Below are 16,823 nucleotides of genomic sequence, written 5' to 3'. Positions count from 1 at the left end.
GGGGAATTAGGAAAGGGAAGCGAGGAAGTCCGATGAGGATGCAGGGCTGCAAGGCAGTTCTCTGTACCCCGTTCAAACTCTGGAGCAAGAAGAACAAATCGAAGTTCCAGGGTAGCGCGATGAGAGCAAGGGAGACTGGACTCCCTAAGACAAGGCGGGGAAGTGAAGACACCTCCAGAGAAGTCACCTCTTTGCTGGTGTGGCAGCTAAAGAGGTCACCAGGTCACAGGTCTGCAGCAGCCCCGGAGTCTCAGCCCCAGAGGGGTGTGAGAGAGCTTCTAAAAGCATTCCCTTGCCCTCTCACTTCCCAAAATGGGAGCAAAGAACCAAGAAAGCCAGGGAGGCAGAAGGAACTCAAAATCAAAATGAGTTTAACTTGAGAGTGTGTGGACCAAGAGCCAGAGACAATAGTCTGACTCTTCTCAACTCAGGGAAGGCATCAGAGAACAGTGAGCACAGAGGACCAGAAGTCACCGATGGCACACAGCCCTCGCCTAGAGAGAGCCCCAGGGAGAACCGACCCCCAGGAGACTATGTTTAGTGCCAGTCATTAAATGGAGTAACGGCTCAACTTAGAAATTAAGTGGGGGTGTTTTAAGATATTTTTTGCACATTTAAGTTTGTAGATAGCAAAAATTACATATATATACCATGCTACTGCTGAGTCACTTCAGTCGTGTCCAACTCTGTGCGACCCCATAGACGGCAGCCCACCAGGCTCCCCTGTCCCTGGGATTCTCCAGGCAAGAACACTAGAGTGGGTTGCCATTGCCTTCTCCAATGCATGAAAGTGAAAAGTGAAAGTGAAGTCGCTCAGTCGTGTCCGACTCCTAGTGACCCCATGGACCACAGCCTACCAGGCTCCTCCGTCTATGGGATTTGCCAGGCAAGAGTACTGGAGTGGGTTGCCATTGCCTTCTCCCAATATACACTATACTGATAGGGAAATAGCAATAACACATAACAAAGAATATTTTAAAATCTTGATACCCTGATGACCCAGGATGGCTCGTCCCTCGTAGGTCACTCTGGAGTTGCTTAAGAAATAATACTTTAAGTAAGTATATAAACATCCCCAAGAAGTAAGTAATGGGGGGGTGTATAATCATAATCAGGTTGTCTTTGCTAATATGAATTGATTCTGGTCTGAGCATCACAAAAGAAAAAAAAATCAGAAATGTAGAAGTAGAAGATAGATGTCACTGGATATGTTCCAGTGTTTCTTAGTTTATAGTCTATGAGAACTTGAATAGAATTTGTATTCTACTGTTGTGTGAAAATGGTGTAAATCTTAGTTATGTCAAATTGGTTCACAGTGCTTTTCAGGTCTATTATATTCTTCTACTTCTCTGTACATTCATTCTATTAACTTCTGAGAATTTGATATTGAAACTCCAACTAAAAACCTTAATTTTTCTACTTAAACAACTGTAATATATAGTGGAACTATATGTAACTTTGTTCTGTATTTCCAAAGTCTCCTGTAAATGTGTTATCATATTTTCATAATTTAAAAAAATAAAAAAGAAAGATTTTAAAAAGAAATGTAGCAAGTAGAAGAAATGAAAAACAACTAATATCATTATGCAAGCAGAGAAAGAAAATAGTAAGTGATACCTCTCCGTGGCTTAGAGCATCATGAGGATTGAACATCCCCTCAGTAACCCTGAGGGCTTGATAATAGGAAGCACTTGATAAGTTATTTTTGATAAATAGCAACATTCTTAGGGTATATTCAAAATCACCACTGATTGTCCTCCTCTCTCTTCTCCTTCCTCCATGCAAAAAAAAGCAATATTGGAGCCCTTCTAATTATCAATTCATGTTCCATTTTTTTTTATTTGTCTGTCTTCATCCAGAGGCTGATTATTTCGTTTATTCATCCATCCATTTAGTAAACTATACTGAAACAAAAAGGATCCAATTTGTAAACACTTAATGTGTAACAGTAAAAATAAAGAATTAAAATAGCCCATGGGTAGTAATATGGTGAACAGGTTACTCGCACTATGGGCAAGGAGGGTAAAAACGCTGATTAACTTATTACGTAAACCTGTTGCACGTCTGGAGAAACCAAGACTAAAATTATAATTTATCACTTTCAAACCTAGAGGGAAAAGAATAGAATGAGAAAAACAAATCAGTCCAAAAGAAGGTAAGAGATGGAAGAAAGAAATGTAGCAATGTAAGACAAGTAGAAAATATAAAATAGCAGAAATAAAAGCCAACACACGCAAAGTGTGATAGCCTGGATAAAAATAGAAACCTGGCTTTTAGCCATTTACATATTTAAAGCATAAGGACACAGAAAGGTTGAAAGTAAAAAGATGGGAAATACACCAGGAAAATACCAGCCAAAAGAAAAGCTACTTAGCTATATTAATAGAGAACCATACAATAAAAATACTTTAAGGAAACATATTTGTAAAGATAACAGTTCATTCTATATTATAAACACTTCAATTCATACACAAAAATATATATAATAATTCTAAACTTTTACATACTTAATAAATGATCCCCAAAATATATTAAAATTAAAGGAGAAAAAGTATTAACAGAACTATAAGGATGAATTTACAAACCAACCATCTTCGCAGAACATTTTAACACAACCTTATCAATAATTGTTAGATGGAGCAAATATAAACAACAATAAAAAGTAAAAATTTATAAGACCTTTTCACAATTCAAGTAACAAGGCTGGATTTATGTACCACCCCCAAATTGAATATTAATTCGTTTTAAGATAACCAGGATATTTTTGGAATGAAACAAGTCTTAACCCACTGAAAAGAAGGTGTCATGTGGTCAAGTTCTTTCAGAACAATGAAGTGAAGTGAAGTGAAGTGAGTTCGCTCAGCCGTGTCCGACTCTTTGTGACCCCAAGGACTGTAGCCTACCACGCTCCTCCATCCATGGGATTCTCCAGGCAGGAGTACTGGAGTGGGGTGCCATTTCCCTCTCCAGAGGATCTTCCCGACCCAAGAACACAATAATGTCACAAGAGTGACATTAGGTTAAAAATTAATAACAGAAAGCTAAGCAAAAAACATTGATTTGGAAGTTTAAGTCATGCTCCCAAACAACTAGTGAGAAAAAAAAAATTATAATGAAAATTAGAAAGCTAAATGAATCAGTTCTAATGAGATGGATGAAACTGGAACCTATTATACAGAATGAAGTAAGCCAGAAAGAAAAACACCAATACAGTATACTAACGCATATGTATGGAATTTAGAAAGATGGTAACAATAACCCTGTGTACGAGACAGCAAAAGAGACACTGATGTATAGATCAGTCTTACGGACTCTGTGGGAGAGAGAGAGGGTGGGGAGATTTGGGAGAATGGCATTGAAACATGTATAATATCATGTATGAAACGAGTCACCAGTCCAGGTTCGATGCACGATACTGGATGCTTGGGGCTGGTGCACTGGGACGACCCAGAGGGAGGGTATGGGGAGGGAGGAGGGAGGAGGGTTCAGGATGGGGAACACAGGTATACCTGTGGCGGATTCATTTCGATATTTGGCAAAACTAATACAATAGAGTAAAGTTTAAAAATAAAATAAAATTAAAAAAAAAAAAGAAAGCTAAAATGGACAGATCATGAAAATACACATATTAAAACATGGAATACGACTGAAATGTTACTTAGAGAAGTGTTTCTAGCTTTAAATGCTGCTATTTAAAATAAGGCTGAAAATACAAAAAGCATCCCTCTTAAGAAGTCAGATAAAAACCAAGAAAAAGAAAGTAAAGAAAGCAGAAGGACAATACAGTATACTAACGCATATATATGGAATTTAGAAAGATGGTAACGACAACCCTGTATACGAGACAGCAAAAGAGACACTGACGTATAAAACAGTCTTATGGACTCTGTGGGAGAGGGAGAGGGTGGGAAGATTTGGGATTCTTTCTTTTTTTTTTTTTTAAATAAAAAATAAAAAAATTTTAAAAAAAAATTAAAAAAAAAAAGAAAGCAGAAGGAAAGTAAAATAAAAGGAGCAGAAATTAAAAAGATAGAAAACGACATACACTAGAGATCAACAAAGCCCAAAGTTGGTTCCTGGAATAAACTAGTTAAGTTGACAATCTCTTGTAGGATTAATCAGGAGAAAAGAGAAAGTGTATAACAAAGCATTAATAGGGTGAATACAGGGACATAACTACAAATGCTACAAAGATCCGAAAAGATAAAGATATTCTGAACAATGAGCCAATACATTTCAAAATTAGGTGAACTGGAGAAATTCACCGAAAGAAATTTAACTCAAGAAAACTAACTTGGAAAGAACTAGAAAAACCAAATAGTTATCCAATCATTCATGTAATCAAAACTTTCTCACAAAAACAACTTGATCAAGGCAGCAAGTTCAGCAAACTTTTACTAAAGAACTTATTCCAACCTTACCCAAACTGCCAGAAAAGAGAAAAAAATTAGGATCAGGGTCTATTTCCCTTTGAGATGCTTGCTATCAGCACCAACAAAATCACCCTTTAAGAAATGAGTGTTACGGGCAATTCTCACCCATGAACATAGGTGCAAAATCTAAACAAGATATTAGCAAAAAAAAAAAAATTTAATGATATAATTAAAAGGCCAAATTGAGGTTAGCCCTGGAACGCAAAATTGGTTTCTTGTAAGAATACTTATTCATTTAAGACTCCACTTAAAATCATAAGAAAGAACTACTTGCTTTTCTCAATATTTAGATGGGAAAAGACTATTTTTTTAAAAAGTTAGCAAACTAAAAATTGACCAGAATACCTTTAACTTCCTACGGAGACTTTTAACAACTAATACAAATATCATCCTGAATAGTGAAATGTGGAAAGCATTGGCTTTAAAATCAGAAAACAAGACACTGATGACCTCTTTTACTCACCCCTGTACTGGAGTGCCTAACCAGCCCAGTGAGAGTAAAGTGAGAAAAGTTTCAAAAGGAAGATAAATTGGAAAAAAAAAAAAAACCACACTATCTTTCTTCATAGTAAGCCCCATAAAATCCCCCTGTAAATTATTGGCATTAACATTTAGCTAAGTCGCTGAGACCAGAATAACAAAAAATGTTCATCACATTTCTATATACTAGCAGCAAATAATTAGGAGATATAATTTTAAATCATATTTTTTACAATAGCAAAAATGATATGGAGTAAAGAAAGTTGAGTCAAGGCACTGAACGTCTCAAAGAAGGCTTTTCTATTATTTAATTTTTATTTTATATTGAAGTATACTAATAGTTGATTTACAACTTTATGTTGGTTTCAGGTGTGCAGCAAAGTGATTCAGTTGAACTGAACTGATACATATCCATTCATATATATATCCATACATATATGTATATATACATATCCATTCTCTTTCAGAGTCAAAGGAGACTTTCAAGGGAGTGATTGAGTTGTCATGATCAAAGTTTTTGATCAAAGAGGAGGATTTCATATAAGATTTTGGAGTTGGACCCACTCTGGGTGCTGGCAAGGGCTTAGGTGTGGCAGGAAAGCCCATGGCTGAAGGAAGAACTTAATTTCCTTAGAAGAAATGATTCAATAAGAATTTAAATTAAATGGCTGAATCAGGTTGTAAGAAGAGTGGGGAGGAGGGGTCCAGGGGACTTGTCAAGAGATTGTTTTTAGAAGCTTTGATTTAGAGCAATAAATGTAGCAAAGATACATTCCTTCCCATTTTATTATAAAGAATAAAAACATGTTTTATTTGTATTTGCTGTATTATTGTGTGGCTTGAGAGCCGGCAGATGGATCATGAGGGGAAGATTTAACCACCACCTACCAGTCAACCCTTAGACAAAACCACCAAAGAAAGATCAGTGGGGGAAAAAATCAGGAAACCTTTACCTTCAAACCCCTCAATTTTTACAACAAATAAATATATCAGCACCAAACACATGTGTGCTTGTGCTTCTGTGTGAAAGTTTTTATAAAACACTCTGGGTCAGACCATACGAAATTGCCTTTTTTGGCTTGGGGAGTGGGGCGGGGGGCGGCCGGCAAATGAGTCATTGTCAGCAAATGCAGAACCTGATATTTCCTGGATTTGCTGTAGAAAAATCACTGACCTAGCTGAAAAGGTTGGTTTTAAAGATAAAGGGGACGCAGTGCTATAGACTATTTTGTCCTTTCATGGAGGAAACAAAACAAGCCCTGCTAAGCACCAATTATATTTTACCATCATTGCCACGATGGTTCTATTAGCTGCATTAAGAAGCCATCACGTAAGATATTCTGCTGGTGAATCCTTTAGTGAATGTGGGTAGATTTCAGCCCTTGACTAATGAGGAAGGGTTCATTTGATTAGACACTGCGATCGAGTATCAGTGTGGCTTAGACGCACACTGTATGCGGTACAATGTCTAACTGGCACAGATTCTAATTCCGATGTTTTTATGTAGGCTCGGCTTCTCTATTAAAATTCAAAGTGTTAATTTAGCGGTAATCACTCCACTCTCTCCTCTCCTCTCACTGAAAGGACAGGCCCTTACTGCATGGGATATAATGTAGAAATGCATTTAGTGCTAGGCCATGATTTTAGACCTCCAGCTGTTTTACTGGTTGTGTAACTAAAAATAAGATAATGTTGTGCTGCGTAACCATTGCTTTCGCCGGCACTCACATTTTACAAATCACTGCACAGTATGTAAACCATTATATTTTTTAAATGCTGAAAATTCCAGCCTAGGAGTCAAACACTTCCATTATTTTTTTAAAAAAAGAGCTTTCTGGACTGTAAAGTGGAATGCATCTTAGATAGGAAAGCCACTGGGCTGAGGTTTACACCATCAGAGTCTTTCCTGTCCATCCTCATTCCGGCAGCAGAGCTGGGAATGAGCATTCCTCCCCATCTGCGGTGTAGAGCAAGATCTTCAAAGACCATCATTGTTTAGTCTCTAAGTTGTGTCCGACTGTTTTGTGGCCCCATGGACTGTAACCTACCAGGCTCCTCTGTCCATGGGATTTTCCAGGCAAGAGTACTGGAGCGCATTCCCATTTCCTTCTCCAGGGGATCTTCCCTATCTAGGGATCAAGCCCACGTCTCCTGGGAATCTCTTGCTTGGCAGGCAGATTCTTTACCACTGAGCCACCTGGGAAGCCCCTTCAAAGGTTTGTGGGTTAGTTTTTGGTTCTAAAATGTCTGCTCTGTAAACTTACAACTTATTCCAAGAATGCAAACCTGAGAAGAGTGCACTGAATAAGAACAGTGGAGAGAAATAGTACGCTTCTCTACACAGGATTATATTAAAAAGTAAGGATCAGAGGAAGGAACTTTGCTGGTTCACATCATACAGACACATAAAACCCCATGATCTTTATACTTCTGTGATCTAATCAGAAGCCCAAAGCGTGCGCCTTTAATGGAATATTTGTTTCACATGAAAGCCTTCATAAGTAAATGGAGTTCTACACTGCATTTTTATAATAGCACCTGCTTTCAGAACTTCGTATTAGTATTCTTAGGAATTCAGAAACATTAAAATGTAGGAAACTCATTTTTTTTCCTACCAAGTGCCTCGTGTCCTCTGATCCTGAGGACTGGAAGCACTCCCTCCCCACATCACTCCCTCCTGCGCAGACCACATTTATCACCCTTATGGATGCAAAACGAGGTGAAGCAGGAAGGGACAGTCCTGGGTCGGGCTAAAACGTATCTTCTGTTGGTTTGGGATCAGGATATTTAGAGCTAGAGGGGAACCAACCACCCAGGAAATGGTTGTGAATATCCCTTCCACCATGGACAAAGATGCGTCAGAGGAGAAAACTTGATCAGCCTCATTTAGGCACAGACAGCGGGCGTGGAGTGTCAGAGCCTCTGAGTAGACCTGAGGCTTTGGCACAGGCGTGGCCAGTGGCCAGAAGGCGGTAGGCAAAGGCCTTGGCTGGGAGGCCAGACAGTCGAGCACAGCCTTTTCTCTTGAGTCGCTGACTCACCGAGTCCCACCTTTCCTGTCTAGCTGACTCCGGCTTAATCTGAAGGGTGCGGTGAAGACTCCCCGCCTTAAGCTGGAGATTTAACCTCCCTTTTTTTTCTAGGGAAAGTGAATGACCCAAAGGATTTCACTTGGGACATGGCTGTTGTTGTGAAATCTATATTTTAGGCCAAATTTATAAAACTATGCTACATATGAAGAAGTTGGTTTTTGATTTTGCTTTTTAATGCCCTAAGGAAACCGCAGGGCCTTTGCAAGCATTTTCAAATAAAGATAAGTTCCTAAGAGCATATTCTAACTCTATATGTTGCAGGTAATTTTGCCAATACTGTTTCAATATTTAAGAACTAGACTTTTACTTTATTTTATTAGACAATACTCTAATAAATACTCTATTTTATTAGACAATAGCCCGTGTTGATACAGTGTCTTCACATGGTTACCAGGCCCCCAGACATGGCTCCTTCATCAGTGGCCAGGGGAGTTTCTAGGACTCAGGGTTCTGAAATGAGAGCTCTGTTTCCTGGCTCATTGAAACACATCCTGTCTGCTCTCTGGCCCAACCTCCAGGCCCCTTCCTGGCTTCTCGATGTCTCAGCCTGGTAACAACATATTAATTTCTTTGTTTGGTAAATTCTACTGTTGCTGGAAAGTGAAAGTGAAGTCACTCAGTCATGTCCAACTCTTTGCGACCCCATGGACTGTAGCCCACCAGGCTCCTCCCTCCATGGGATTTTCCAAGCAAGAGTACTGGAGTGAGTTGCCATTGCCTTCTCCAGGGGATCTTCCTGACCCAGGGATCGAATCTGGGTCTCCCATATTCCAAGAAGACGCTTTAACCTCTGAGCCACCAGGGAAGCCCTAGCTCACACAAATTATGCGTGTTTGTGCTCAGCTGCTTCAGTCTGACTCTGCAATCCCATGGAATGTAGCCTGCCAGGCTGCTCTGTCCAGTGGGATTCTCCAGGCAAGAACACTGGAGTGGGTTGCCATGCCCCCCTCCAGGGGATCATCCTGACCCAGAGATCGAACCCTTGTCTCCTGCATTGCAGGCGGATTCTTTATTGCTGAGCTACCAGGGAAGCCCCCGGCTCAAAATGCATAACTTTCCACAAGCATTTCACATGATGTACTCTGCATATGTTAAATAAGCAGGGTGAAAGTCTTGACATACTGCTTTCCCGATTTGGAACCAGTCTGTTGTTCCATGTCCAGTTCTAACTGTTGCTTCCTGACCTGCATACAGATGTCTCAAGAGGCAGGTCAGGTGGTCTGGTATTCCAATCTCTTTAAGAATTTTCCACAGTTTGTTGTGATCCACACAGTCAAAGGTTTTGGTATAGTCAATAAAACAGAAGTAGATGTTTTTCTGGAACTCTCCTGCTTTTTTGATGATCCAACAGATGTTGGCAACTTAATCTCTGGTTCCTCTGCCTTTTCTAAATCCAGCCTGAACATCTGGAGGTTCACACTTCATGTACTGTTGAAGCCTGGCTTGGAGAATTTTGACCATTACTTTGCTAGTGTGTGAGATGAGTGCAATTCTGCGGTAGTTTGAGCATTCTTGGGCATTGCCTTTCTTTGGGATTAGAATGAAAACTGACCCTTTCCAGTCCTGTGGGCACTGCTGAGTTTTCCAAATTTGCTGGCATATTGAGTGCAGCACTTTAGCCACATCATCTTTTATGATTTGAAACAGCCCAGTTGGAATTCCATCACCTCCACTACCTTTGTTCATAGTGATGCTTTCTAAGGCCCACTTGACTTCACATTCCAGTATGTCTGGCTCCAGGTGAATGATCACACCATCATGGTTATCTGGGTCATGAAGATCATTTTTGTATAATTCTTCTGTGTATTCTTGCCACCTCTTCTTAATATCTTCTGCTTCTATTAGGTCCATACCATTTCTGTCCTTTATCGAGCCCATCTTTGCATGAAATGTTCCCTTGGTATCTCTAATTTTCTTGAAGAGATCTCTAGTCTTTCCTATTCTGTTGTTTTCCTCTATTTCTTTGCGCTGATCGCTGAGGAAGGCTTTCTTATCTCTCCTTGCTATTCTTTGGAACTCTGCATTCAGATGGGTATATCTTTCCTTTTCTCCTTTGCCTTTCGTGTCTTTTCTTTTCCCAGCTAATTGTAAGGCCTCCTCGGACAATGATTTTGCCTTTTTGCATTTATTTTTCTTGGGGATGGTCTTGATCACTGCCTCCTGTACAGTGTCATGAACCTCTGTCCATAGTTCATCAGGCACTCTGTCTATCAGATCTAATCCCGTGAATCTATTTCTCATTTCCACTGTATAGTCATAAGGGATTTGATTTAGGTCATACCTGAATGGTCTGGTGGTTTTCCCTACTTTCTTCAATTTCAGTCTGAATTTGGCAATAAGGAGTTCATGATCTGAGCCACAGACAGCTCCCAGTCTTGTTTTTGCTGACTGTATAGAGCTTCTCCATCTTTGGCTGCAAAGAATATAATCAATCTGATTTCGGTATTGACCATCTGGTGATGTCCATGTGTAGAGTCTTCTCTTGTGTTGTTGGAAGAGGGTGTTTGCTATGACCAGTGCGTTCTCTTGGCAAAAATCTGTTAGCCTTTGCCCTGCTTCATTCTGTACTCCAAGGCCAGATTTGCCTGTTACTCCAGGTATCTCTTGACTTCCCACTTTTGCATTCCAGTCTCCTATAATGAAAAGGACACAAATACTTCCTATGAGGAGCACAGAAAGGGAAGAACATCGGCCTCTCTTTCTCAGAAGTGGATACGCCTGGGTCCCAGACCAGTCTCGCCCAGGCTTTCACTAGCTGTGTGACCTTGGGCAAGTTACTTAACTCCTCTGAGCCTCCATTACTTCTCTACCTTGTGGACAGTCAGTAGGACAAATTGTGGGAAATAATTAACACAATAGTAATAGATGGTATCAAGTATTATGATTAGGCCCGTAAGAATGAAGGAGCCAGAATTGCTATAAACAGCTGGTTTAGCCACTCTGTTGGAACTGACCCATCTTCCATGCTATGCGGTATGAAAAGCTAGGGTCTCAACCAATTATTTTTATTTATTTGTATTTTTTAGATTGTTCTTATGTGGACCATTATTTAAAGTCTTCATTGAATTTGTTACAATATTGTTTCTATTTTACATTATCATTTTTGGGCCACAAGGCATGAGGGATCTTAATTCCCTGACCAGAGATTGAACCTGCCCACCCTCCTACATTGGAAGGGGAAGTCTTAACCACTGGACCCCCAGGGAAGTCCCTCAACCAAATACTTTTCTAGCATTTAGAGAGGTGATTTTGACCCCATTCAAAGGCACTCCTCATAGTCTTCTATTAAAATAGAAAACAACAGACCCACAAAACGATGTCTTGTTTATACTCAGTCATAGTAGAATAAGATGGAGTGCTTTTGTAATGGACACTGTTAATTTCTTTGGAAGCATCCATTTCACTGAATCCCAATTTCAGTCATAAAGACGAAGGGTCCCTCCACTCCACCAGGGTGGACCCCAGTTACCCTGTGCCAGTCAGTTTAATTCTTGATTCAGGGATGATCCTGAAGCTAAGTTAATAAGGAAAATGTCCAGCATTTTGTTTAAAGGTTCAAGGAAGAGAAATTCTCTCTTCCTCCGAGAAGATGTGCCTCAGACATGGAAAGTCAGGAGCTGCTGCAACCATTCCTGCTGGGAGAGTCCAAACTGAGAATGAAATCACTCGAGAAGGGCAAGGGCAAAGCCAAACAGATCTTGAAAACACAGAGCCTGGGAGCTGATCAAAGTGCTCCTGAAACTTACTAGAATGTTGGACTTTTCAACTTCTTGAGTCAATAAATGCCGTTACAACCATTTACCATTGAATTATATGATATGTGTGCCCTAACCTATCTTAGAGTTTCCTTTGTGGCTCAGCTGGTAAAGAGTCTGCCTGCAATGTGGGAGATCCCTGGGTTGGGAAGATTCCCTGGAGAAGGGAAAGGCTACCCACGCCAGTATTCTGGCCTGGAGAATTCAATGGACTACAGTGCATGGGGTCACAAAGAGTAGGACAAGATTGAGTGACTTTCACACCTATCTTAACTGTTATGGCTTTAGTGTGGATTTTTCAAACTGTAAGGTCTATATATCAACATAATTTCCTTTTTGCCTTAACTGTGTAGAATTACATAATGTCAGGTTTGGGTACTTTGGCAAAGGATAGCAATAAGACCATGAAGGAGGCTGAGAATGTGGTCAGTGGGGACTCCAAGACCAACTGGACATCAAGGAGCAGCACAGGTCCTGGGCATGCCTACAAGGACAGAAGGGAGATTAAATGTGCACAAAGGCTTCCAACAGCTGGGACAGGATCAGGCACAGAGGAGACCTTTGAAAAAGATAGCAATTCTCCCCTGGGGCAGCATTTCTAACAATGAGCAAAGAAGTACCTACGTCAGACACACCTGAGGAGTAGAGGAGTGTTGCTAAGAATGGAAATTCCTGGGCCTCAATCTAGGCCTATTAAATTTGATTTTAAGGAAATCTGATTTGGGGAAAGCCATGCCTCCGACGAGTTCCTGAACTGAATCTACTGCATTCCAAATTTCCTAAACTTGCTTGCCCATGAGACTGACCCAGAGCACTTTTTAGTGGCTAGACCCACTAGTGCCCCTCATGAATCAGAATCTCCAGGGTAAGAGTTTAGGAATATTTATATTTAACAAGCACCCCCAGGAGACTCTTATGACTAAGTTCATCTAGGAAAAGCTTCCCGGGGAAATCCATTGACACTGGAGACCGGAGGCTCCCACACCCCAGGTCTGCTGGACACGTGGCTTAGAAGATGTGCCTGTGACATCAGATCCAAGGTCCCTCAAGACGGTGAGCATCCCTACACTCTCCAGGCCCACTGGATACCATCTTGGGCCTTCTCATGGTTACAAGCATCAAGGCCAGCTACCCAGAGCTGAGCATTTTCCTGCAGTGATCCTCACACCCCAGGCTCCTCTCTTTCCCTTATTATTGTATCTCAACCATGGCTACTTTAAGTCATCTGAGGAGCTTTAAATAAAATTGTTGCGGGGCTCCAACTCAACCAATTAAATCAAAATGGCAGGGACTCCCCTAAGTATCCACTGGTTAAGAATCTGCCTTCCAACGCAGAGGACACAGGTTTGATCCCTGGTCAAGGATCCCATGTGCTTCGAGGCAACTAAGCCTACTTGTCACACCTAGAGAAGTCTGTACAACAGTGAAGACCCAGTGCAGCATAAAAGAAAGAAAGAAAGAAATCAGACTGACACAGACTGGGGAAATGGGATTATTTATTACGCCTCCATCCTCCACCTAGCTGACTCAAATGACTCAAATGCAGCCATGGCTGCAAAACACTGTGGAGTTGTTACCACTCTCTTTCTCTAATCTTTATTGTTAACTGCCCTGCCTCAGCATTTTTATTTAAAAAGATCCTCTTTAACTATTGCTGCAGATGGGTGTGGGAATTCTTTTAAAACAGTTTAATTGACTCATTAATTCCGTCAAAGAGTCAGTGAGTTTATTTTTTAAATATGCAACATATAGGTGAGTAAGCTTCTTTTTAAATCCTTCCTCAATGATGGAATATACGTCATGAGGCTTTCTAGATGCAGAACTACGAACTGTGCTTACCTTTTTAGTAGTAATGGAGTATTTAGCATTCAGTGCCTATCACTCCTCGAGAGTGGAAAAACAAATCTAGATAAACACTAAGAGATGGTCTTGACCTTGAGCCGGGCAGATTGATCCTCTGAAGAAGCTTGGTCACGTACATGAGAAGCCATGCTTGCCCAGTGCTCCAGCCCACGGGACTTACAAGAGGACGGTGCACTGGGGCAGATTTAGAATCCCCTTCTCCCCAACCCTGGCCACCACAAAAGTAAAACATAAAGAATCCTTCTTAATGGAAACAGTAAGCAAAGACGCCTACAGGTCAGAGTTTCTCACTGCCACATGGATCGTTAGGAGGAAAACTCTCAATCGGTCATTTTGGAATAACACTAAAGAGAAACTCAATGTTTCCAAAGCCCCTCTCCAAGGGCTTTCCTCAGGACACATCAGCAGAAGTCTGCTCTTGCCAACTGATCACTCAGCACCCCCACACAGCCGTCACAGTCCTGAAGGATCCCGGAGTCAGATGGAAGGATTATGGAAAGGTTTGGTGGAGAAATTAATGAAACCAATCCAACTACAGTGGAAAAAAGAGCTCTCGGGAAGTAGAGCAGAAAATTATTTAGATGACCATGTACTTTACAGACTGTTTATAGGCATGAGCTGGATGCAGTGGAAAAAACTTTACAATGAGTGACCAGAGTCCTAAGACCCGTCCCAACCATAACATTACTGCCTCTGTGACCTCAGGCAAGCCTCTGAATCCTTCTGAATCTCGGTCTCCTCATCTGCAAAGGGGAGATGATTACAACTAGCTCACTCGATTGTAATGTAGATCAAAGTAAATTGCATGGAGAAAAGTCCTTTGAAAGGGACTTGGTTGTTTAAAAGCAGGGTGTCATTAATATAATTCCATGGCAAAGCAGCACATTTGAAAAGAAGACTGGCCTGTGTGCACAGATACAGTCGGGCACCTAGAGATGGTAAACTCTGTGCTGTGAAAACTCTTAGTGAAGAACTTTGAGCAGTTAGGTGCTCCAGAGCAAACTGAAGGACACAGAGAACTTGGAGAAGGTTCACAAAAGAGCCACAGAGATGATTAAAGAGACAGAAAATCAAAACCATGCTCAGGAAAGGTTAAAAGAACCAAGTTCATTCTGCCTGGAGAAGACAAGTTTACAGGGTAATTTAATCATTGTTTACAAGCACACGCAGGCTGGTGTCCAGCTGTTCTTTCCGAGGGACAGAGGAGAAGAAAGTCTCCTAGATCCTTGCCACTGGCAGATATTGACAAGCGAGGTTTCAAGTCATCGTGCACCACTCTGGTGGTTCATCATACAGGATAATTTGCCATTTTTCTAAGCCAAAAGTTCTAACCAAAGGTATCTGGATAAAACCCATTAGCTCAGCAGGGACTGAGTCTATCCACCCACCTACCCTAGAAATCTCAACGTGTTCTCTGCTAATTATCACACATAGCAATTTGCAGAAATAGCGATCGAAATATCCACCTTTGAATGTTTACTGGGTACCAAGCAGTTTGTGCTCAAAGTTTTACGGGAAGTATTTCATTTTGTGGAGAAACACAATGAGGCATGGATCAATTAAATAATCTGCTCAAGGTCACCCTGCTAGTCAATGGAGGGGCCAGAACGTTAACCCAGGTGTAAGCCAGAACTCAAGTTCTGCCTCTCTGCAGCAAGCTGTGCTTCTTTGTGAAAAATGGCCCCCCAAATGAAGGGACCATCTAGTGTTGATGAAAGCAACTAAACAACATAAAGAACTCAGACAATGATTTTTTTAATGTAATTTTATTTATTTATTTTTAGCTGTGCTGGGTCTTCATTGCTGGGCATGTTTTTCTCTATTTGTGGCAACCAGGGGCTACTCTGTAATTGTGTGCACGGGCTTCTTATTCCAGTGGCTTCTCTCTCTGTGGAGCCCAAGTTCATGGGCTTCAGTAGTTGTGGTTTGCGGGCTCTAGAGCACAGGCTCAACAGTTGTGGTGCTCGGGCATAATTGCTCCGTGGCATGTGGGATCTTCCTAGACCAGGGATTGAACCCAAGTCTCCTGCCTTCACAGGCAGATTCCTTACTACTGAGCCACCAGGCACACCCCAAAGTGATGATTCTTACCAGAAACCCAGTTGCATTGAATTTGCGTGCAACTGATCTTTACTGTACAACCTAGACCACCTCAGATTGTGGCTTTTCGCTCCATGCTATTTCAGTGCATTTGGAGATTTTTTGTTTCTACATTTATCTGTCTTCCCAGACCGATTCATTCTGGACTCTGATCATCTTCTTGCCAGTGCTTGTCTAGGGTGCTCTTTCCCTGTCCCGTAGCAGCCGACACTTGTCACCCACACAAAATGCCAGTGTCACACGTGACACTGCTTTTTGTCTATTTTTTTTTTTATCTATTTCACACCTTCTCATATTAATGGCAACCCGCTCCAGTGTTCTTGCCTGGAGAATCCCAGGGACGGGAAGCCTGGTTGGCTGCCATCTGTGGGGTCGCACAGAGTCGGACACGACTGAAGCGACGCAGCAGCAGCAGCAGCAGCAGCATATCTGTACTGTTTTCCACAGTCTGATGGCAATACCTGTATTTTCTGGGCAAATTCTTCAGTTCTTTTTCACAGAGTCTGAGATGAACCAGCACAAGTATTATTAGCCTGCGAGATCTTGCTGATAAAAGAGACAATCTAGGGACTTTCCTGGTGGTCTAGTGGTTAAGACTCCGAGCTTTCAATACGGGGAGGGGGACAGAGGGTAGGGAGGGGGGTCAATCTCCAGTTAGGGAACTAAGATCCCACATGCTGTGCAACATGGCCAAAAATATATAAATAAACAACAATAAGAATAATAAAATAATTAAAAAAAAAAAAAGGGCCAATCTGGTCGCGGTGCTAACTGGCCCCTTGTCTGCACTTTGACAGGAATCTGGGCATCACTGAGGCCAAGCTACTGGACCCGAAACCCTGGACGAGTGAGGAAATACCATCCGGCCGGGTACCTGGACTGCTAGACATCAGGGAAGCTCAGGTGTGCTGAGTCTTTCTGGTCCAAGCCAAGTCATAGGACTAGCATTTGATAAGAGTGACCTACAAACAGCATGGAGGGAGGTTCTACAAAGAAATATGAAGGACTCTAAAAGTGCTTCAGAAAAATCTGACAGTCCAAAGTTTTGGATGGGTATTATTTGCTTTTCTTGGCAGAAAATACTAAAAATCAAATGAGTG

The sequence above is a fragment of the Bos javanicus genome, chromosome 23 (assembly GCF_032452875.1).
Source record: "Bos javanicus breed banteng chromosome 23, ARS-OSU_banteng_1.0, whole genome shotgun sequence".
Classification (NCBI taxonomy): Eukaryota; Metazoa; Chordata; class Mammalia; order Artiodactyla; family Bovidae; genus Bos; species Bos javanicus.
Note: the sequence above shows the minus strand (reverse complement) of the source record.